We start from the raw sequence: 23,968 nt of genomic DNA, 5'->3' as shown, positions 1-23,968 counted from the left end.
ACTCACAGGAGACTTCTCACAGAAAACTCCACAGGCCAAAAAAGAATGGAGTGACATATTCCAGAGTCTAAAAGCAAAAAATTGTCAGCCCAGGATAATGTACCCAGCAAAGCCTTCCTTTGTCTTTGAAAAGGAAATAAAATTCTTTCACAGTAAAGAAAAGTAAAAGAATAAGCCTCTTCCAAACCTGCCCTGCAAATGATACTTAAAGATGTTCTCTTGACAGAGAAAAGGAATAGCACTCACTAAAACCAAAGGCAAATGTGAAGAACATCACAGTAAAACAACAGAAGACTAAATCAATGAACAACCCATTGCTAAATGACAGGACCAAATTACCACCTATTCATATTCACCCTGAATGCAAATGGATTAAACTCATGAATCAAATATCGTAGGCTAATAGGCTGGGTTAAAACACAAAATTCATTTCTTTATTGTCTACAGGAGACATATCTCACCAACAAAGATCAGCAGAAACTATATGTCATGGATTTTGATGTTTTTGTTTTTAGTTTCATTTCTTCAAAACACTTTCTTCTGATCAAATTCTTCAATAACTTATAGATCATACCGTAGCATCATTTCCTTCAAGAAGGTTCTTGATATTCATTTCTTCAGCAACACATCAGTCAATCAGTAGCATGTTATTTAACTTCATGGTATTGTTAATTTCTTTCTTCCTTTTTGTGATTTTGTTTTGAGGTTTTTCATTTAAGGAGATGTATAGTAATTGTGTAATGGAAACTATCATATCCAGATGTGATGGTACAATGCAGTATGCATTTCTACTTCCACATGGACTCCCAACGAAACGGTTTACTATATCTGGACAATAGGATGATGGAGACTCTGCCATTGTCCATGCCTGCAATGATGGACATATGACTGTTTATGAAGAACTATAGAATAGTAATGAAATGAGGGAAGTCAGGGAGAGAGGAGGGAATTGGGGAGGCCATAGGGAAATCCCAGGACCTATGGAACTGTATCATAAAATAGTATTAAAAATAATAAAAATAAATTTAAAAATGAAAAGAAAATCCCCAGTTTCACCTAGTTACATCCTTTTTAAAAAAAGTATTTATTTTTATTGGAAAGGTGGATTTTCAGAGAGGAAGAGAAACAGAGAAAGATTTACTGTCCGCTGTGGCTGCAGTGGCATGAGCTGGGCTGATGCAGACAAGCTTCTTTTAGGTCTCCCACACAGGTTCAGCATCCCAAGGCTTTGGGCCATCTGTTGCTACTTTCCCAGGTCATAAGCAGGGAGCTGGATGGGAAGTGGAGGAGCTGGGACATGAATTGACATCCATATGGGATCTTGGTGCCTTCAAGCTGAGGATTTAACCATTGAGCCAACTGCACTGGGCCCACTTAGTTATCTCTTGAAGAATTTATCTCCTAGGATCATTAGTTTCTCAGCATAATGTAACCTAACATCTTCCATTTTGTCTTACATGAATTTACTCTAAAAAAAATTAAGGATGAGTGCAAAGATTATACTCTATGTTGTTGATTGCAACCTCACCTAGATAATAAAAATATCAAAATCCAGTTTGGGTTTGGCTGCAATTTTCAGAAAATCCAACTTAGAGCAGCTTATACCCAACAAGGAGTCTATTAGTTTGACTCAGTGGCTGTTGGTGAATCTCTTGTGGTCATCTCATGCCTAATCACTTCACAGTCACACAGTGACTATTATCATTGCAGACATCATGCTCACATGTAAGGTAGAAAAAAATGAGAAACAAAGAATTATATATTTTTTAATCAAGAAAGAAAAATTTATTGAGACTCTCCCCTAGAGAAATCTATCATCTCAAGTGTTAGAATTAGGTTACTTACTCATCTCTATCCAAACAACTGCAGAGCAAGGAGCTTTGGGGTGAGTTCCTGTGTGTGAGAACTCTAGGGTACAGCATGAGAGAAGGGACACCTGCCTCACACTCACAGAGCCTCCATTCTTAGGATGAACATTGTGAGAGCCATGCTGGATGCTTGGGCAGAGGTCACGGCTGGGGCTGCAGCCTCAACCATCTACTCCAGTTATTTTATGGGATGCAGGCATGCCACAGGCAAGGCTACCTCAGACACCGCATCCTTTTTTGAAAGCAGCAGCTAGCTCGGTGGCCAAGTGGGCATAAAGACACTGTAAATTAGCAGCCTTTGAATCCTGACTGCAGGCCTTGCCATGGCTTGTGTGGGAATCTGGTGCCCCAAGATCCAAGCTAGTTTTCTTTCTTTTTTATTTATTTATTTTAATTTTGTTTTGTGGCACAGTTTAATAGGCACTGGGGAATTCCCATCCCCCTCCTCAAGCTCCCTCCTCTCCCCACTGTTTCCCCTTCAGTTTTACAATGGATGTCTTTCACGAACATTCATAAGTCCATTACGCTGCCACTGAAGTGTCTCCTGACAAGGTAGGTATGGACAATGTTGGGAAGTCCAGCATCTTCAGCCACTTCACTGGGAATCCATCCTTGTTCTGTCTGCATAGAGACATACTGCAATCTCTCTCCGCCTCTGAACATACCAGTCTCTGCTATACTTCCATTATGCATCTCCTTAAATACAGAGCCACTGTACACAGTCCACAATGGGGAGAAAAGTAGTAAACTTTCATCTTAATTGTGTAATCTCTCCTGTACCTTCTCCACTGAGGAACAAAGTCCCTTCTTTCAGGCCCTCTGAGATTACTAGAGAATGTCGGGGGGACAAAAGATCCACTTCTGCAAACATATTTCAGACAATTAACAGGAAAACTAAAAAATAAAAAGTAAAAATAAAAACCTAGTTGTGCCTCAGATAGGTCACTAACACGCCACGCCACATCCATTGCCTTCAACATCTTTAAGGAACATGTTCTAATTTTGTTAAAGGAAACAAGAGTTTTAAAGGAATCAATGTCATTACTACTGCCAAAATATAAAACGTGGCCCAGTTTTAAATTATTTCAAGTGATACCATTCATAATAGCACAAAAAAACCCAATCAATCAATATGAATAGTCAATCTTCTGGGTATTGTTATGGATTTATTCAAAAGAACATAGAGTCATTAAAATAATAAATATATGGACTATGTCACCACATGGAAAAGGGTGTAATGAATAACAGCAAAGAAAAACATTCACCAAATATAATGTGCAAAATGACATTTAGACAATGAAAAGAATGAAAAATGAAAGTTCAGTAAACAGAGTTTCCAAGTGAAAGGATTATTTGTGCTTAGGGGAAGTGTGAATCTTCACAGGAAAAAAAAATTTAAATAGCAAATCTAGTTGTTGATGCGACCTCTGCTGGAGACAGAGTGGCCACAGTTTCCCTGCAGTTCAAATCTGCTTCAGGGATGTCCCTGGGAAAGAATGTAGGAGCCCTTGAGATCTCTTTCAGCAGACTTGAAGGGTACAACACCTCAGTGTTGGTAATAGTGCACTGCCATGGTCTCGTCTCACGCACACACACACACACACACACAACTTGACATGATGGATATGTTAACTAGCTTGGGTGTGTAGTAAGCATTCCACAACATATGCATCAATCAAAACATTACATTTTGCATTCTAAACAGACACAATTTTGATTTATTAGTCATACCTCCATCAAACTGGGAAAAATTATAACTGCCTTAATATAAAAGTAAAACATTCTTAAAGGTCTAAGTATTGTATTCACTCAGAAGTGAGTTGATCCTCTGTGCCATGCAAAATTAGTATTGGTTCTTTATCCTGGTTCCAGGCACACAGGCCTAGAAGTGCCTGCCATCTGCAAACCACTCAGGTTCTTCTGCCAGATTAATGAGTTGGCTGAGGGCTCTCCCTGGTGGCCTCTGGTCATGGCAAAGACCAGGGCAGGATTAGGGGGCTTAGGCCTGTCAGTTCCATCCCCACACCTCAAGGCTGAAGGTTAAGTGGTCCAGGGATGTAACCAGTCATGCCTAGGCACTGATGTCCCCTAATCACCCCGAAGGACAGATTTCAGAGAGTTGCTGACTGAACATGTGGAGGTGCCTCGAAGTTGGCACTGGGAGATGACGCAGAAGCTCAACCCTGTCCATCTATTACTTGGCATTCATTGGTCCTTTGCAGTGAGCACAGGTACATATTTCCCTGCGTTCTGCTCCAGCAAACAATCAAACCTGGGGCGGAATTGTGGAGGGAGTCCCCACCGATAGCACTGGGGAAGCCGAATGTGGCTGTGACTGGCATCTGAAGCAGAAAGGGGATGTAGCACACCCCCTCCTTGTACCTATTTCTCCAAATGCCTTGGCACACTAACACACATCATTGCTAAGATGGTGAGTGTGATGAAAGATGTTAGAGGAGCACACTTGGGGGACGCCTACGGATCAGGAGGAGACACATAGCCCTGTTATCAAGAGAGCCCTGTTTGCACCTGCTAGCCTTCTTGCCAGCCAGCACACAGCCCCTGCCTTCAGGAAACTGAAAGTGACCCCCACCGTCCTGCCCTGTTGTGCAGAGAACAGCAAATCAGTAATGGAAAAAGGGTGACTGTGTTCCACACAACCTTGTGATCTGATAATGGAGGCTTCTAGATTATGACCACAGGAACATTTTGGGAGTCATTTGCCACAGGCTTGCCCCTTAGTAACTCAGCAATTCAGTGTTTGCCCTTCAAAGGTAAAAACCAGGAACCCAGGCAAGCACTGTGTCGTAGTGGATAAAGCCACTGCTTGTCACATAGGCATCCCATATGGGTGCCAGTTGGAGTCTTAACTGCTCTACTTCTGATCCAGCTTCCCGCTGATGCACCTGGGAAAAGCAAGTGAAGATGGCTCAAGTCCCTGGGCCCCTGCACCCACATGGGAGACTCAGAAGCAGCTCCTGACCCTTGGCTTTGGCCCGGCCTACCACTAGCCATTGTAGTCATTTGGGGAGTGAGTCAGTGGATGGAAGATACCTTTTTCTTTCTGTGACTGTGTTTCAAATAAATAAAATCAAGGGCCAGCACAGTGGCTCAATACACTACCTGTAGGTACCACCTGCAGGTACCAATACCTGATATGGGTACCAGTTAGAGTCTAGGCTTGCTGCACTCCCAATCTAGCTCCTTACTGATGACCTGGGAAAGTAGTGGAGGATGGCCCAAATCCTTGGGCCCCTGAACCCATGTGGGAGACCTGGAGGAAGCCTTTGGCTCCTGACTTCAGTTCTGTTCAGCTTGGGCCATTGTGGACCATTTGGGGAGAAAACCAGCAGCTGAAAGATCTCTTTCTGTCTCTCCTTCTCTATAAAATCTGCCTTTCAAATAAAAGGATAAATTTTTTTTTAAAAAAAGTCACAGGCAAGATGTGATTGAATTTTCTTTCCAAGCACACATATTTGGGGAGGGCATTTGGTCTAAAAGTTACAATGCTGTTTGGGAGCCATTCTCTATTGGAATGCCATGGGTTTGAGTCCTCTCACTGCTCCGGACTCTAGCTTCTGTTGATGTGCATCTGTGGAAGCAGCAGATAGCTCAAGTACTTGAGTCCCTCCCACCCACATGAGAAGCCCAGGTTGAGCTCCCAGGACCTGCTGCTGCTGCTGGCACTTAAATCAGTAGATGGGAGATCTTTATCTCTTTCTGCCCTTAAAAAATGCAATGAGTTTGCATACTTTCCTGATCTCATTAATATTGGGGTTATTATGTTCAAAAAATGCTAACAGTAAGACATAGCATCCCCTTAACCATTGGTAAACTCGGGCTTCTTTTGAGGTTCTCCTCAGAAACTTCCCCAGCTCTCCCAGCAGCCATGTTTCATTTCCTATAATCCAGGCAGGATAATTTCTTTCTGCAGAAATGTGTGTGTGTGTGTGTGTGCGTGTGTGTGTGTCTCCCATGAGACTCTGAGCAGCTGGAAGACAGGAAATGCATGCCCAGGGCATAACCCCTAGCATATATACAGGACCCAGACTGTGGTCATTCTGGTTAATATGAATCTGAGCCGTTACCCACCCTTCCAGGAGACCACAACCCACAGCACAGTGAGCCTCCAAGAGGCGAATTTCTGCCTGGGGCCCAAAGTTGGGATCCTTAGCACCCAAACAGCTGAAGCCATGGTCCCAGATGTGATCTTTCACATCCAACAGTGGGGCTGCGGACTCTGGCCAAGGGGGTGTGTCCTTGGGGAATTTGCTATAGTTTAAGGGTAACTCTGAGAAGTAGTAGATTTGCTATTAAAGAACAACTCAAGAAGATGTTTTCTTTTGAATGGCATTCTGATGGGTTGAATGCCACCTCTACCATCTTGGACTTGGTTTACTGATTATCTCGTGTGTGTGTGTGTGTGTGTGTGTGTGTGTGTGTGTGGTGTTTACTGCTGTTATTGCCACTGCCGGCTCGGCTCAGGCCTTGACCGCGTAGTTGCGCAGTGTGTACAGCCGCTCCTTCCTCTGCTGCTTCCTGGTCTTCAGGTTCTCCTCAGGCTCGTTGAGGTGGCGTGGCGCAATGCAGGCGTCTTCTTGGCCTGCAGATCCAGGGGCTTGTACTTTCTGAGGTTTTCTTTCTGGGTCTGATTGATGACCGTGAGGACCCGGGTGATGGACTTGCGGACAACACGGATCTTGGACAGCTCAGATGCCGCGCCGCCAGTGACCTTGGCGGTATGTAGCTGCCACAGCTCCAATTTGAGGTCGTCCAACTGCTTCGGCAGCTCCTCCTTCTTCCTGCCGAGGAGGTCCTGAGCCTTGATCTTGGCCGTGACTGCTAGGGCCCTGCCGCCAGCACTGCTCGGAGGGCAAGCACTATCTCCAGCGTTCTAATTGCCCTCCCAGTCCGCTTACAAAGCAGAGCCGTCCATGGCCATAGTGACACAGGTGATGCACTAATGATTAAGTGTGCTTTGTCAGTTGGCGCTCCTTGGGATCCCAGGAACTTGGAATCGCATAAAAACCACTTTGGATCATGAAAGTAGGGAAGAAAGAACTATATCATCTGTTTCTCCGTATCGCCTGCTAAGACCCTCCCTCCATCAATCCAGGCCCACAACGGCTTGCCCTGTAAGCACCAGTAGCCCCTGGCTGGGCATACACCAATCCACTCTCCCTTCCCTAGTCCCCCCTACCTGCAGCTCAGTCATGCTCTGTATTTCATCTGGGACACACTCGTTTCCTGCTGTGGAAATTAGGTTCTGACCGTGTTGCTTCCCCGTTTAATCCCCTCACTGTAATGAGAACCAGTCCCTTCAGTCTCTGGTTAAACTAAATCTCCTGGCAGAGTGCAGCCGGCTGTTCCCAAGGCCCCAACCCTTGCCCTCTGACTGCCCCTCCTCCCCGGGCAGGAAGGCAAGGTTTGTTGCTGACACTTGCCACCAGTACAGGAGGGAAGCAGCCCCCTAAGCACAATTTGCTAACCAAAGAGACACCTAGTGATGAAAGTGATGAGAGACAACAGATAAAATATTCTCGGTAGTTTTCCTTCTTTCAAAGCTAAATTATCTACTTTTTTATGATCTATACTACTGTAACAATGTGGAGCAATTCAGTGTGGGGGCAAGGGCCTGGGAGGGGTTGGGAGAATCCCAGAGCCTATGAAGCTGTCATAAAATGAAATAAATGTAATTTTAAAAACTATTTACTTTTATTTACTTGAAAGGCAGAGTTACAAAGAGAAAGAGGGAGGTACATCTTAGATCCTTTTCTTTGGTCCCCAAACGGCAGCAATAGCTGGAGTTGGGTGGGACAGAAGCCAGAACTCAGGAGCTTCATCCAGGTCTCCCACTAGGGTGACAAAGGCCTAAATACTTGAGCCACCTTCTACTACTTTCTGAGATATATTAGTAGGAAGTGGGGTAGCCAGGATTGCTACCCATATGGGATACTGGTGTTGTAGGCAGAGGCTTAACCTACTGCTCCATACTGCTGGCCCGAAAAGTTGCACTTACTCTCTTTCTCTCTCTCTCTCTCTCTCTCTCTCTCTCTCTCTCTCTCTCTCTCTCTGTGTGTGTGTGTGTGTGTGTGTGTGCATGCGCACGCGTGCAGGAGAGAGGGGGAGAAATGGAGAGGAGGGAGGCTTCCACAGGTTGACCCACTCCCTGCAACAGTTACGGGCCTAAAACCTGGAACCAGAGTCTCTCCAGGCCTGCTCTGAGCATGACAGGATCCCTGCTCCCCGCACCACCTCTTCTGCCTTCCAGGATCTGCTTAACAGGAGGCAAGAGGCCAGAGCTGGAGCTGGGCCCCAAACCCAGGCCCTCTGAAGGGGCGTGGCTGTCCCTCCCTCAGGGCTGCATTTTTCTCTGCTTGCTTTTCAGAGTTCATGAAATGTTATCATTTAAGACAGAGCTCTGTAGATCAGAGACTCACCATATATTTTTGATCTGGCACTTCTAAGGAAATTGACTTTTGTCACCTTTTTTGGATGCACAGGGTCTATGACCATAAGAAAAAAAAAAACACTCTTACTTTGCGTTTCCTGGCATCAGCCTTCCCCTGCCCTTCCTCCAGTATTTTCAGCCATCTCATAAAATGCAGAGCACAGCTAGCTTTTGACAAAACAGAGGTAGCCAGAAGTAATGAAGGAAGACCTCCAGCCAACATTTGGGGGTCTGGATGCTGCTCCCAAGTCTGCTTTGCCCAAGTCTGCTCTGTGGCTTTGGGAAACTTATTAACCTCTCTGAGCTGCAATTTCCTCAGCTATCACAGGAGACTGTGACCAAGTCTCCTGTCACAGCTGATTGTCACATAGATTCAGTGAGTAAGCAGAATTGAAACCGAGCCCTTATCCCTCATACCTTCATTGTAGACTTTTACAGGCCAGGTCTCCCTCCCTGAGCTTGTAGTGATGGCGATTACACATCAGCTCCTTGGGAAAGAGCCAGTCAACTAAAAGAATGGTCAAGGATCTGGCTGGTTCTATAAAACACGGTTCCTGTTTTATACACACCACCTCCCCACACACCCCACCAATAAAGTAGTCTTGCCTTACACAAGGTGAAAAGCTTGCATAATTGCTAGCAAAAATAAATGCACTGGGAAAAGTAGCCATTGTTTGTGAGAGAGCCTGGGATGCAGCTTTTCAGAGAGCGACTATGCAGGTTATTACATCTGCACCTACACTCCAGGCCAAGAAACCAACATGCAGGCTGGATCCCGTGACTGGATCAACTTCACATTTAGTAACCAAGTTGGAACAATCCACTGACAGAAAAAGCATCTGTAAGCCTATGTATCATGGTGGAGAGCATACTTTCCACATTAATGATCTACAAAAGTCACTTAATGAAACAGATGCTACAGGTGACAGTCATTGCTCTGCACACACATTAGTCATGAGTAGCTCTCGAATGTCCTTCACAGAGCATGAGAGATGATGCCCAAGTTTTCCAGTTATTGCACCTGCTTGTCTCTACCTGCAAATCACAACCTTTTCCCCAACCCTGCTCCAGTTTACCCCTCAACTGGGACTGGATTATCTTCACTGCTAAAGCAGGAGTCTCCATATCCAATTCATTAGAGGGAACCAGAGAGCTTAAATGGCTTGACAACATCACAGTTCCAGAACTTGGGCTTGGCTCTCCCATCAACTCCCAACCATGGCTCTTCCCCCAGATCCTCGGTGTTTCCAGGCTGGTGCACTCTTCACTACTTTGCCTGGATCTGACCTCTCCACTTGTGTGAACCATGCCTTCTCAAAGTTTGCCCAGGCATGCTGGGACTTAGTTCTGCCGTGTGACCTGGGCTTTTTCTCCTAAGGAGGATCCTTTTACCTTTGAGCATGATGCACTAAGTTGAAGGAAAGCACAGTTCTCTCCCAGCGTGAGCTTATGATTGGGGGTTGCTTTTCCTTTCCTGGGCTAATGAAGGTCATTCACTCAACAAAAACACTCAGTTCCTGCCATCTATTCTCCCCACCTCCAGCCCTAAGCTCCCAGAGGACACTTAGGAAATGAGTTGGGACATGAAGTTTAAAGGGGCAGATGCCAGGGAGAAAGTTCTGCATGATATGAGCGCAGCTCACAGCCAGGGCTGCTGGATTTTAGCCCTTAGACCTGGTGCATTTGCTAAAGCTGCTGATTAACTTGAACAAATCTCCCAGGGAGTTGAATATGACCACATGGGGGAATTTTTTGTTCTTTTCAGGGCCCAACTTGGTAGGAAAAACCAGTTTCAAGTCATTCCAGAGGTTAAATGGGCAGGAAACATGATTTCCTGAGAAAAAGTCATGAGAAGAATTTCCCAAAATCCACTCTTCAATATTGTTTTTAATTAATAAGGGTATCCTGTGATTTAAAAACAGTTCTTAAACTGCAAGTTTCTTCAGTTAGTCAATTCTTATGCACAGGACATTTCAGAACTCTTTTGTTTTCAATTTTTAAAATTATTTTATTTGGATACTTTTCATATGCATATGTTGGTGGTTGTAATTGCTAGGTCAGTTCTGTTTCCAGCCCTATCTTCCACATGAACTAATGGGTGTTGCAGTTAAGCCTGATTCTGCCCACCATACACTTGGCCCTCACGCAAACCAGTGGGAGCTGCAGCCTAGTCAGGGCGACTCCCAATAACTTCCACCAGGCCCGCCCCTGCCCTGGTTCCCATGCTTGCCAATATGTACAGCAGACTGATCCAGTCCATCCCATATTTCCTTCAGCTCTCCTACCTGTCAATAGGCATCAAAGCCTAGTTCAATCTAACCAGCCGCACTATCTAGCCCATACACATGCTAGTGGGTGCCGTTCTGTCCAGCCACATCTGCCCCAGGCCTGGTTTTCATGCTCTCCAGTGGGAGTGGCAACCCAAGAGGGAGGTGCCCACCATTTCCCTCCTGGGCCCACTCCCAGATCATACACTTTCCAGGTGGTTCTGCAGTTTAGCTTGACAGAATTAGCCCCCAGTGCCAGCATCTGCCAGCTGATGCTGCGGCAAAACCCAACCAACCCTCATCCACTCTGATTTATGCTTTCACCAGTAGGAGCAGTCAGTCCAGCCAGCTTTACCCTGATCTAGCTCACATGAGGCCCACAGGTGTTGTAGCTCTGCCTGGTTTGGTCTGCTCCCATCCCAACACACGTTCTCCAGTGGGAGTGGGTTCCAGCAGGGGAGCCCTCCACATTTCCCCTACCAGCTTTACCCCTCCTCACCCCCTGGATCTTGCACGTGCTGGTCAGGCGCTGTGGCCCAGTCTGGCATGGCCTGCTTCACCTCAGCCTTTGCCAGTGGGTGCTGTACTCTGGCCCGGCCCAGCCCACCCCCAATTCCAGGTCAGGTTGGTGGCAGCTAAAGCCTAGCCCAGCCCAGCTGACACCCAATCCATCAGAACTCTTGTTTTATTTGGACTCCTGTGGCTCTCTGAATGGAAAGGAAGTGCCCACAGATGAAAATATTTTCCCAATTTGCTTAGTGGCCAATGAACCTTTTCTTTTCAAGGAGTGGCTCTTCCAATGAGTATTCTATTTATCCTATTTCAGAGAACAACAGCTCTGACAGACCTGCTCACTGGGGCTAAGCAGCAAAGTCAGATAATCAAATGGCAAAACCAGGGCTAAAATCTAGCATCCTGGAATGTTCCAGTGCAGTCATGCTGTAGAGCATGGAGGCTGATGAAGCACTTCAAATCAGACCAGTTCTAATGAGAGGCTCTGGCATTTCAGTTGAGAAAGCTGGCAAGGAATACCTCTGTAGAAATAAGCAAAAGATGAAAGCGTGCCTGTAAACGAGCAAGTGTGTGACTGAGTGTATGTGCAGCAGTGGCAGTACCAATGTCATTGAAAGATGTATTCGCACCTGAGACAGTTGTAACAGCTCCCAGGGTAAAAAAGTTGTCTCTTCCCCCTCCCCAACCAATCCATTACTGGAAAAACAATTCCCCTTTGTCCCTGCCTAGTGCCTCCCAAAACCCTCCAGTGCACACCTAGGATTTTGGAGAGTCCTGAACTCCATATTTATTGTGTTTCTTCCTATCTATGATCAAGTATGAATCATAAATCAGGCAAAGCAAGAGGTTGCCAGGAATAACAGAACAGAATAGAACCATCACAACAGTGTATTGGAGGGGCAGGTGTTTGGTGCAATAGTTAAGGTGCTTCTGGAGATGCCCATGTCTCGTAACAGAGTGTGTGGTTCAAGTTCCCAGGTGCTCTACTTCCCACTCAGCTTCCTATGATGAACCTGAGCAGGCAACAGAAGGCGATCCAAACACTTGAGTATGTGTCACCCACAGGAGACCTGGAGTGAGCTTCAGGCTCCTGCCTTTGGTCTGACCCAGCCTTGACTGTTGTGGGTATCTGGGGAGTCAATTCATGGACAGAAGAGTTCTTGCTGTCTCTCTTACTGACTCTGTCTCTGTGCCTTTCAAATAAAATGAAGGAAAAAACCAAAAATGATTCATTTATTTTTTTATTTGAAAAACAGAGAGGAGAGAGGGAGATCTCCCATTTGCTAGTTCACTCCACAAAGGGCTGCAACAACTGGATCTGAGCCAATCCAAAGTCACAGGAGCTTCTTCCAGGTCTCCCTTATGGCTGCAGGGGCCCAAGGATTTAGCCCTTCCACCACTGCTTCCCATATTCTAAGCAGAGAGCTACATTGGAAGCAGAGCAGCCAGGACATGAATCGGTACCCATGAGATGCCAATGCTTTTAGGTGGAGAATTAACCTGTTGAGTCACCGTGCCACCCCAGGAAAAACTCTATGTATGTATAATATTATATCTTAATAAAAACATATATGAATGTGGTCCCTCTCACTCTGCTGTACTCAATGTTTTTGTGATGGTGTGAGATGATTTGATGCCTACACAAGGAGATGAACTAAGGTAGTGTGGCATGTTAGACTACTGCTAACATAGAATATGGATCAGAGGGTGATCACTGAGCCATAAGGCCAATTGGCTCTCGGTAACTGAGACCACAGAATGTGGAGCTGCAGACAAGAGGAAACTACAGCAGTGAAAGGTGCTTGAGGCTTTCAGGACAAAGTTGCACATTGGCTACCTGGCCCAGTGCACAAGGCTGCAGATGGTCACCAAGAACAGCCAGGCTCAGATTTTCAGAACCTGGGATGTCATGATACCAGGCAAAAGGGACTTTGCAGATGTGACAAAATTAAACCTCTGGAGATGGGGAGAACACACCTGCATTGCCCAAATGGATGTATTATTTTTTCATAATTTTTAAAGATTTATGTATTTACTTTGAAAGCAGAGTTCCTGAGAGGAAAAGTAATAGAGGAAGAGGGAAAGAGGGGGCGGGGAGAGAGAGATTGGTCCTCTGCCTGCTGATTAACTCCCCAGATGGCTGCAACAGCCAGTACTGGGTCTGGAGCGCTGTGGATCTCCTACATAAATAGCATAAGCCCAAACGCGGGATCCGTCTTTTGCACTGCTTTCTCAGGTCCTTAGCAGGGAAGTAGGTGGGAAGCAGAGCATTGTCCATATGGATTACTGACACCCCAGAGGCAGCTTTGTATTCTCTGATTCTGAACACAGTTGTGTTGTTTGAAGTCACTAAGCTTATGCTAGCTTGTTATATGAACAAGAGTAAATGACTACCTGTGCTGAAAGGGGACTGCCTGGGTTCATTCTGAGAAGACTGTGCCGCCCAGATAGGGTGAGCACCATTCAAAGGGAGCCCTGGTGGTGTGACTGGCTCTTGTATGCAGCCAGGTCACCCCACACTGCTGGAACCAGCCAGAGGTCTCCCGCAAGCATTGTCCTCTGGCACAGGCAATTTGTTATGGAAAGATAATGACAGCTGCCTCTCCCGCCCTGTTTCGGGAAGCAAGCAGTGACTGATATGTGACGCCACGCCTCACCCACAGGGCTGTCAATGAGTCCTTTCTTCAGTGGCACCACCACCTACCCATTGGGCAAAATTCAAGTCAAGCAAGTTAGGGCTGCTGGGAACTGGATGGGCTTGCTTATAAGACATTGCAACATTTCCAGCAGTGTATTTTCTCCCACATGTTCTGGAACTCTTCGAACCAACTTAATTAGCATGGAGTGCTGGCAGAACTCAACCCATACCTTAGTTTTTTCACTACTGAAGGTTACTCTGACAGCCACCATCACAGACCTGGGATTTTGCCCATTTACCTTAATGGAATGTCTCCCCATAATCTATCTCAACAAACTAATAAGATCTAAGCTCTATCTTCAGATGCATTGGCCCACAACAAATTCATCATGATGCAAGATATGTTTTGACAGCTTCAGTGAAATAACCATCTAGACCACAGATTTGAGAATGAGGCATTCTGGGTACAATTGTGAGATATCATGGCCAGGAATATGGGAATGAAGGCAATGTTACAAGCAAGCTCAAGTCCTCTCTTCCAGGGACATAGTTTCAGTTTAATCCATGGTCTTTTCATTTCCCTGATTCATATATTGGAAAAAAAAATTGTATCAAAAGACTTTTTTTCTCTCGTTTTCTGCTAAAGCAAAGCGGGACTCCCAGAAGCTGAAATGCTGCACACACTCAAGGAGTAGGCTACAAGTGGCTGGTGGGGAGACAGGTGCTTGGCCCCGAGTTGGGACACAGCTAGGGATGCTTGTAGCCCATGCACATCCCATCCCAGGAAGCATCAGGTAACAACTCAAGTCGTGAACCTGTGACCATTGAATCCTAGGCTCCAAGGCATTTGGGAAATGAACCAGCGGACGAAGCACTCACCCTCCATCCTTCTGTCCCCCCTCCATCTGTCTGTCCTTGTCTCTGCTTTTCAAACGGAAAACAAAATGAAACAAAAGGCTGGTGTGAGATAGCTACTCCTAAGTTACTAACTATAACTGAGACTGTGAAATAGACTCAAAGGTTTTTGAAACTATTAAAGGGAGAGCAATGGATTGTTAATGTTATAAACTTATGGTTTCTAGTTGTCTTTACAATTTCTTAAACTCTAAGAAGTGCTGATACATAGTTTCTAACAAGGAGCAAGCAAACTTAGCAACAACTCATGGAAAGGCTCAACACAAACAAGTCTAACAATTCAAAAGTGTGACGTCCTAGCGGAGGTGGCAAATCTTTTCTCCCAAGGACCACTTAGATAGTCATAAAACCACGCATGGGCCATACCAAAGGAGCAATTTAAAAATTCTGCAATGGAATTACTAAATTTTGAGTCCCACCTGCAGTTGCCTTCGCATTACCAGACCAAATGACTTTGCAAGCCTTAGACAACCCAGACATTCCCCACCCTGTAAGTTACACTAAAAGAGATTGCGAGGACTACTTCAGATTTAATACCTCAATACCATGATGACAAAAATATGATTGGGGGATAAGGAATAGCATAGTTAACAATTTTAAAAAGTTAAAATGTAGCTAGAATAAGGAATAAACTAGGAAGTGACCAACACACTATCATATGTTAAGTTTGAGCTCCTAACAACTGAAAATGAATGAAGTTCAACAGAGGACTTGTAAAGTTGAAAAACAGAATTCTACAGTATCTTTCCCTCAAAAAGTTAGTCAAGCAAAAACTGGTATTTTAATAAAAGGCACTGAATATAAACTAGTTCCTGATGATAAAAGGTCTTTTACAGAATCCTAAACATATTCATTCCTAAGAAGACCATCTCCCTGAGACTGTTAGCTTCCAGAAATTGAGCCTTGCTAAATATTGCCAAACTGAAAACCAATTAGCAGAGGCTTTCCAGAAAATTCTGTTTGGTACTACAGATGTCCTATTCAATATGACAATATTGCATGTTGTCAGTCATAAAATGTGGTTAGTCATAAAATGTGGTTAATTGTGATAACAAGGAAAAATTTATTTCTGAAAAATAAAATTTTGGCAAATTGACTTATAATATCCTCTATATTCTTGCACAAATGAGACACTTGATTGCAGGGTAGTATCACTGGCAAAAGACCAATAGATTTTCATACAGTGGACAATAATTTGCAATCACCTACCCCATCTCAGCCCTAAGCACTTGTGCTTTTGTTATTATTTTTTAAGATTTATTTACTTTTATTGGAAAGTCAGATATACAGAGTGGTGGAGAGACAGAGAGGAAGATCTTCCATCCATTGATTGACTCCCCAAGCAACCACAATGGCCAGAGCTGAGCCAATCTGAAGCCAGGAGCCAGGAACTTCTTTCAGGTTTCCCAAGCAAATGCAGGGTCCCAAGACTTTGAGCCATCCTCAACTGCTTTCCCAAGCCACAAGCAGGGAGCTGGATGGGAAGCAGGGCTGCCAGGACACGAACCAGTGCCCATATGAGATCCCAGCAAGGGGAGAAATGTAGCCATTAGGCTACCACACCAGGACCGCTTTCGTTGCTATTAATGATTCCTTCACATAGGGGGAACCAGGCTACCAACCCTTCAACCTGGATGATGTCATGAATAAGGCCAACATACAGTTCTGTGATTCTTGCTGATAAAAACAAATCCTGGCCATTGATTTCCTGCTGGCATTAGGACACATTGCCTGAATCTGATAAAACATGAAAACTTGCTGTCTCCTTGTTTTGGAGTCTGGAAGTCCAATATTAATGTGTGGGCAGGGATAGGCTCTAAGCTACCCTCTGTTATTGTTTTCTAGTATCTTGGCTGATGGCAGTTCTTGTTATTCTTGAGGTCTCTTGTCTTGTAACTAAGTCGGCCCCATTCTCCCCTCTGTTGTCATGCTGTGTCCTGTCCATGTCTTCACATGGTCTTTTGGCAAAGACATCAGTTATTTGGCCCACCCTGCTCCAGTATAACTAATTCCATCTCCAAGAACCCTATTTCCAGATACAGTTAGACCTGGATGATTGGATTTCAGCATTTTTTTGGAGAACACAATCAACATATAACACTGTCCTTGCTTGATTTGCTTGACATGGATGGTGAGTGATAATTATTTGAGGCAATTCTATCATGTACCTTATCATTTCTGTTTAATTTATCTGAAAAGTATCTTTATTTACTAGTACACAGTGTATTTACTGGATAATGGAATCACATACAAATTAATGCAAAAAAATGTTAATTGTGTTTTTTATTGCAAAAATCTTATTTTTCATAAGAGAATTATGTATTTACATGTGGTCAGAAAATACTCTAAGTTTTTAGAATAGTCTAATAGAATCTGTAACATATTGGAAGTTATTTTTAAAGTTTATTATTTTCTTATTTATTTGAAAGGCAGAGCAACAGAGAGAAAGAGATCTTCTATCCACTGGATTACTCTCCAAAGCTCATGACAGAGCAGGACCAGGCCAAAACCAGGAGACAGAAACTCCAGCTGGGTTTCCCAAATGGGCTGCAGAGGCCCCAATACTGGAGTCATCATCTACTGCCCCAGCAGACTTGAGTAGGGAGGTGAAGCAGAGCAGCCATGCCTCGAGACAGGACTCCAATATGGGATGTGAGCACCCCAGGCAGTGGCCTGTCCTGCTACGCCTCAATTCCCACCTCTCTTCCATAAAAAGTTCATTGACTCATCTTGAAAAATTGCTGTTCAATGACAAATGAAACATAACCACACAGTTTGCTAACTTGGGTTTTATTAAGTTTTGGAAATCTCTTAGTGAAAACTGGCAAAATGTCAAGGAGTCTCAATTTCCTCCCTTTTCTAATCTAATCCTCTAGTTCCTATTTTCTGGAAAAATTGCACTTTAGCATGATTATTCTTTCTCCAATAAAATCGCTAGGTAGATCACTTGAGTGCAATACAATTTTAATGTTTAAGGCTTACTATACAAATAAATTTAAGTATAAGAAAACTTCCTTTCTTGAATGTTCCCAATTTGGGGATCAAGGAATTTTTCAGTAAGTGGTAAGAGACAAAGGTGAGGATGCTAATGGAAACCTGGGCAGGAAGGAATGCAGGAGAGTCCTGGACTCTGGAGGAAGTGAGGGTGTGTAAGCGAAAGCAAACATGGGGCTGGAGGAATACCCTACCGTTTACTGTGGGGGTCACACCACCAACAGGAAGGAAAAAAGGATTTTATAACAATTATTAAGAGCAAACCATGTTCTTCCTTCTTTACTTTCTGGTTACAAAATGTCAGAAGAAACTTGAAACTAAGAGTGGAAAAGGAAACGGAGCTTGTATCAGCAAGCAGAAGGTCGGTTAGCTTGGCTGCCACCACCAGCAAGGTGGGTTGAGCCAAATCAGAAGAATGTATAACATCTGGTGTCAGGTTTCTCTTCTATCCCACCAGCAGAGCTGCCCTCTTCCCCCCAAAAGAATACAGAATTAGGAGAAATTCCAGAGAGGGCACGAGACAGGACATTTTGGTCTCAATGGGGAGATTGGAAGAAGGACACCTCAGTGATGCAGAAAGAGAGGAGGGACAGAAACAGAGCTGTGATGTGTTGGCACTGTATCTGCAGAGGCAGAAACGGGGCCAGCTGCCCCAGTGGCCAGAGCATCATGATAATCCCAGAGGAACCCTCCCAATGATCAGCCAGGCACTTGTCGCTGCATTAGCAACTTGGGAGGTGAATGAGAAAAGTTGCATGTCTCCATCCATTTTCTAGTAGAATGCTTGAGACTAGGTAATTTACAAAGGAGAGAACTTTGTTTGACTACTGGATTAGGAAATTGGGAAAGCATCTACTGGGCTCTAGTGCGAGCTGTGTGCTGGGTCAATTCCTGGTGGAAGGGCAAGCAGACCTGCGCAAAGGCGGCAAAATCCAAGGGGTGTGAATCCTCCTCATGATGACTAAGCCAGTCCTGTGACAGCAAGAACCTACCTATACCTGTAAGCTACTACTATCCATTCTCAAGCAGCTACTGCAAGACTTGTGAGTATGGATGACTCTGCAAAGTTACTACCATGTGGGGCTAAGGTTGCAAGGTGGCAGAAAGGGAGACCGAGACCACACCTCCCAGAAGGCACCTGCCAGCTGTGTTGCAGTGTGACAGAAAGCCTTGCAGAAGAGCAAGCAGGAGGAGACTGCCCAGTGGAGAGCAAGAACGGCAAGCAGGCACACAGACCAAGGGACTCAACAGGGACCTCAATGAGGCACCTGAAGTCATGGGCACCGTAGAAAGGACTCAAGCCCGTGGGGAGTCAGTGATGCAAAGTATGTGAAGGAGCCTGGGATAACTGAATTGTGGGATGGAAAGATCTCTCTGGGCCCTGTTTGGAGACTGGTGTGGAAAAGGGAGAAGAGAGGCAGGCGGCTCAAAGGAAGAACCCTGCCATTCTGTACTGCACCAAGGTCTGGGCAGTAGGGTCCAGAGCCAAGGAGTAGGAGTTGGTTACAGGGCCCCTCGTGGTGGAAGCTATCAAGGCCCAAAGAAGCAACAGTGCTGGGAAAGGCGGGGTGGGAAGTCCCTGTGAGATGGCCCTCATCTCTGGCAGGCAGTGCTGTCATCGACTTAGCCATGAAGTGGAGAGCGGACATGCTGGAGTGCGCCCCCACCTATTTAGGAGAATGGGGACCAGTCCTGAAGCTCCGAGTGTGGCCCAGTGATCTGCCTAAGACACATCCAAGGGGAGGTACAGACACTGCGGGCACCATGAGCATACTGGTGACACTTGAAAGCCAGGTTGTAAGGGAAATCACTCAGGCTGAATAGGAGGAGCAAGAAAAGAACCTAGAGAGCAGGGAACAAGCAGAAGCCACAAGTAAAACCCTAGGACAGTGTTGTGGCATAGCAAGTAAAGACACTACCTACAACACAGGCATCCCATATGGATGCAGGTTCAAGTCCCAGCTGCTCCAGTTCTGATCTAGCTCCATGCTAATGACTTGAGAGCCATTAAAAGAGCAATATGTCTCTCTCAAATTAAAATAATAAGTAATTTTAAAAAGAAAATCCACGGGAGACTGGGGCTGGTGACAGTAAAAGGACCTGAAGAGTGGTGTCATGAAAACTAGGTGAGTTGATCCCAGCATGATGGCCTAGTGGCCTTTGAATCCAAAGGATTTCATGTGAGCACAGGTCCATATCCCAGCAGCGCCACTTCCCATCCAGCTCCCTGCTTGTGGCCTGGGAAAGCAGTCGAGGACGGCCCAAGGACTAGAGACCCTGCACCTGCGTGAGAGACCTGGAAGAAGCTCCTGGCTCCTGGCTTCGGATCAGCTCAGCTGCGGCTGTTGCAGCCACTTGAGGAGAGAACTGGTGGAATGAAGATCTTTCCCTCTGTATCTCTTTCTCTCTGTATAGCTGCCTTTCAATAAAAAATAGTAATAAAATAAATGTTAAAAAAAAAACTAAATGAGTGAGAAGCATCAAGAAGGGGGATTCAGTGGAACCAAAGAACCCGAATGTCCACGGGATTTGATCACAGAGATGCAGGATGGCTGTCCTGCTATGGGGAACATTTCTGCTGAGGTCACAGGTAAAGGGGGAAGGAGAAAGAAGAATGGGGGAAAGTGAATGGAAGCAGAGGATGGTCCCTACTCTGAGTGCTGGCTAAGAATTAGAGGAGAGACTAGAACTGGCGGAAAAAGAGAAAAAGCACAGGCAAGAATAGTGGTCATTACCTTTTGTTTCAGGGTATGAAAATTCTGAGAATATTTCTATGGTAAGGAGAAATGGATGACTCAAGAAAGAAAAGGTGGTACATAAAATAGACTCTCAGAAGCTGAAGTTAATGGGATACAGGGCACAGGGGCAGGACAGGGCGGCGGGGAGAACAGAACTCAGTCTGAGAGTGCAGGGAGAAGGATGGGGAGAGGGGGCAAGAATGGATAGAACACACATGTGCATGGACACAGCAGGGCACAGTCGGAGTTCATGTGGCAGTGACCCCCTGGGAAGTCAGGCGTCAAGACGGCCCCAGGAAAAGAAGGCAGCACTGAGCAGCGGGAGGGTTGTCTGGAAGAATCCTTGCTGCTCAGACTAGCGGTGTGCTCACAAGCATGGCTGAGAGGTACTTGGGATTGGGTGTCATAAAAATGTTGGTGGGGTCAGGTGTTGGGCACCACAGTTAAAGTTCTTATTCGGGACACCCAGATCCCATATCTGAGGGCGTAGGTTCAAGCCCTGGGATCCCAGCTTTCTGCTAACGTGCAGTCCAGGAAGCAGCAAGTAATAACTACTCAAGAACTGGGTGTTTGTGACTTGCATGGTGACTCAGATTGAACTCCTGGCCTGGCTAGGCTAGAGGGCCTGGGACTGCACCCTCCTTCCACCTCCTTCAGGTGTACCTGGGGAAGCAGCACATGATGGACGGAGTCTTAGGTCCCTGCACCGACATGGGAGACTCAGGTGGAGTTCCTTGCTCCTGGGCTCAGCCCGGCCCAGCTCCAGTTGTTGTACACTTTTGGGGAGTGAACCAGCAAATGGAAGAGCTCTCTTTCTGTCTCTCCCCCTTTCTGTCACTTTACCTTTCAAATAAAATCTAAATAGAACTTAATAAAATTTTAAGTTCTTAAAAAACTGTGTTTGAGTTGGTGATGGTGGAAGGTGGGTGTTGGTTGGAGATCTTCCATTCACTAACTCACTCCACAAATGACTGTAATGCCAGGAGCCTGGAATTCAATCTGTGTCTCCCACATGGGTGGCAGGTGCATAAGCACCTAGGCCATCTTCTGCTGCATCTCTAGATACATTATCAGGGAGCTGCTCAGAATTGGAGCAGCCAGGACTCCAACTGGAGCTCATATAGGATGCTGGCATCACAGTAGCAGCTTAACTCACTGCACCACAGCACCAGCCCTGTCTTTTTTTTTTTTAGGCGTTGACAACAACATCTCAGCCAATATTTACCAAATGTCTGGGTACCACATTCTAGCCAAGCTAACACATAAATGAACCATCACAGAATGGAAGTACAGGTACATGGTACACACCCTTGGATCAACCTGAGAGCATCAGCTCGCTTTGGGACATCCTCCTCTCTTTCTCCTCCCACCCCTGTTTGCATCACCTTTGGTGGCTCCCATTTCCTGCCAGTCTTTTCTACTTTCTTTCCTGTGTTGGTGACTTTCTCTCCATAGTTTCTCATAGGTGTGCTGCAGATCCAATGCGAGGAATGGGGTGTGGCAACGAAGCCCCTGGCTGTCACCGCATGGACCCCAGGAGAGCCTGTCCCTTGTCAGGACAGAAAAGTGTAAGAGGAGGGGGACAGGCATAAAGCCAGCACCAGAGCCCAGGTCTCCCAGCACTCCCTGCGCCAGAACAGTCAAGGGAGGCAGCCTGCAAGCAGCCAAAGGCCCCTTGCCACCTGCACTCCAGAGAAACTGCAGTTTACCCATCAGCTGGGTTCCTGAGAGCCAAATCAATCCTGCTTAGGCTGTGCAGTGAAGAATTCAGGGTGGGTGGGAATGCCAAGTGCCTGGCATTACAATCCAGGGTTTTTAGTCATCCCCAAGAGTTCAGCATGAGACTCCCTACCCTCACCCCTGTGCTCACTTGTGTTTCTGATGCAAGGGCTGTGAAGCCCAACTGGACTTGAAGGCCTTAAGCTCACTGTGCCACCAGCAAAGGAGAAGCTGCCACTTGTGCCCCCTTCCTTTCTCCCTAGGCCCACCCTCCCTGCTTCACACATCTGTTGAGCACCTTCCCCATACACTGTACCAGATGTTAGTGACACAGAGATGACTAGACGGAGGCCCCAGGTTTGGAAGGCTTCCATGGTGTCAGAGGATACAGCCTATGTGACACTGTGGAGTTGTGACAGGCTCCATGCAGGATTCACCTCTAGATCTCTGCAAGGGCTGGTCCCTGGTCAGCCGCTTAGACTCCCACAACTCCACTATACACAGGAAAACTCTGCAGCCGGAGGGATGAGGCATTCTGTCAAGACACTGCCAGCTCTCCCAACAGCTGAATCCCTGGGTCTTTGAAGCCCGCAGCACAAGTGGGCCAACCTTCTCTTAGTTGAGTCATTTCAGCCACTAGAGGGCAGCAACCAACAATCTGTCCAGATCTGCAGAGGTCCTGAACGAGTCTGGGTAGCTCTGCCCCCAGACCTAGAGTAATTGCAGTTCAGGCAAGCTTTAAAGTGGTGGCACAGATTTCACTCTAAGGCCAAAGAGAAATCCAGGAGTTAAGCTATCCTAACCCAAAGCCAAGACCATTGCCTCATGGATAAATACATGGGAACAAATGACATCAAAGAGTTTTTATCACCTTTGCTAGTTTTCCAATTCACCTGCCCCAAATCTAATAATAGTATATAACCACAGCAAACCGTTGAACTTATCTGGACAACAAGATGCTGGAATTTATGCTTGGTAGATGCTTGCAATGAAAGAATCTCAACTGAACTTGAACTGTGGTAATGCAACAAGGTGGAGGAATCCACCATGGAGGGGAGTGGGGAGGGGTGGGGGGAATCCCAGTGCCTATAAAACTGTGTCATATAATGCAATGTAATCAATGAAAAAAAAGTATATAACCACAGCATAATGTCACATGGTTGATAAATCACAGTATAGCAATGATGTCAAATAAATACAGGCCTGTAGACAAGAATCCTATGAGGCCCTTTATGGAGGTAGAGATTCCAAGGTCCCATTTACAGATTCTTTGGAATAAATTTAGGCAAAGGATGGGAGCCAGGAATGTGTGTAGCCCAATGGCTTCTGATGTATAGAAGAGCTGGGAAGCCATTGCTGTGTCTTTGGGATTTCAGAATGCTGAAGAGCATACATGGGAGAGACAAAGTTTCAGGAGACTTGAAACTTTGAAGGCTACAAGAGCAGACAAATGAAAAAGGCCACTGGGCATATTGAGAATCGGAGCTCTGCCTGATGAAGTAACTGCTCATCTCTCCACTGACTTCTTTGCTTCTATGATTTATATATTTGAAAGGCAGAGGGATAGAAAGAGATCTTCCATTGGCTGTTTTGTTTCCCAAATGCACAAAACAGCTAGAGCTAAGCCAGATGGAAGCTAGAAGGCTGGACTTGATGGGAGTCAGGGCACAAGCACTCAAACCATCTCCTGCTGTTTTTCCAGGTGCATTAGCAGGGACCTAGAGCAGAAGTGGAGCAGCTGGGACTGGAACTAGCACCCTGGTCCTGGGTGCCAGCATTGCAAGTGGTTGCTTAACTAACTGCACAATGCAAGCCCACCCCCTGACTTCTACTTTCAGTGGGATTGAGGTTCTAATAGGTCCAGC

At 45.7% G+C, this 23,968-nt stretch overlaps 1 pseudogene; it reads right to left on the bottom strand.

The window, feature by feature from the left end:
• Positions 1-6,349: 6,349 nt before the first annotated feature.
• LOC101525728 (large ribosomal subunit protein uL29-like) lies at positions 6,350-6,810 on the bottom strand (annotated as a pseudogene).
• Positions 6,811-23,968: the final 17,158 nt, after the last annotated feature.

Source organism: Ochotona princeps, chromosome 11, assembly GCF_030435755.1.
Source record: "Ochotona princeps isolate mOchPri1 chromosome 11, mOchPri1.hap1, whole genome shotgun sequence".
NCBI classification, from domain to species: Eukaryota; Metazoa; Chordata; class Mammalia; order Lagomorpha; family Ochotonidae; genus Ochotona; species Ochotona princeps.
The sequence above is the reverse complement of the archived record's forward strand: the minus strand, read 5'-3'. Positions and strand labels throughout refer to the sequence as shown.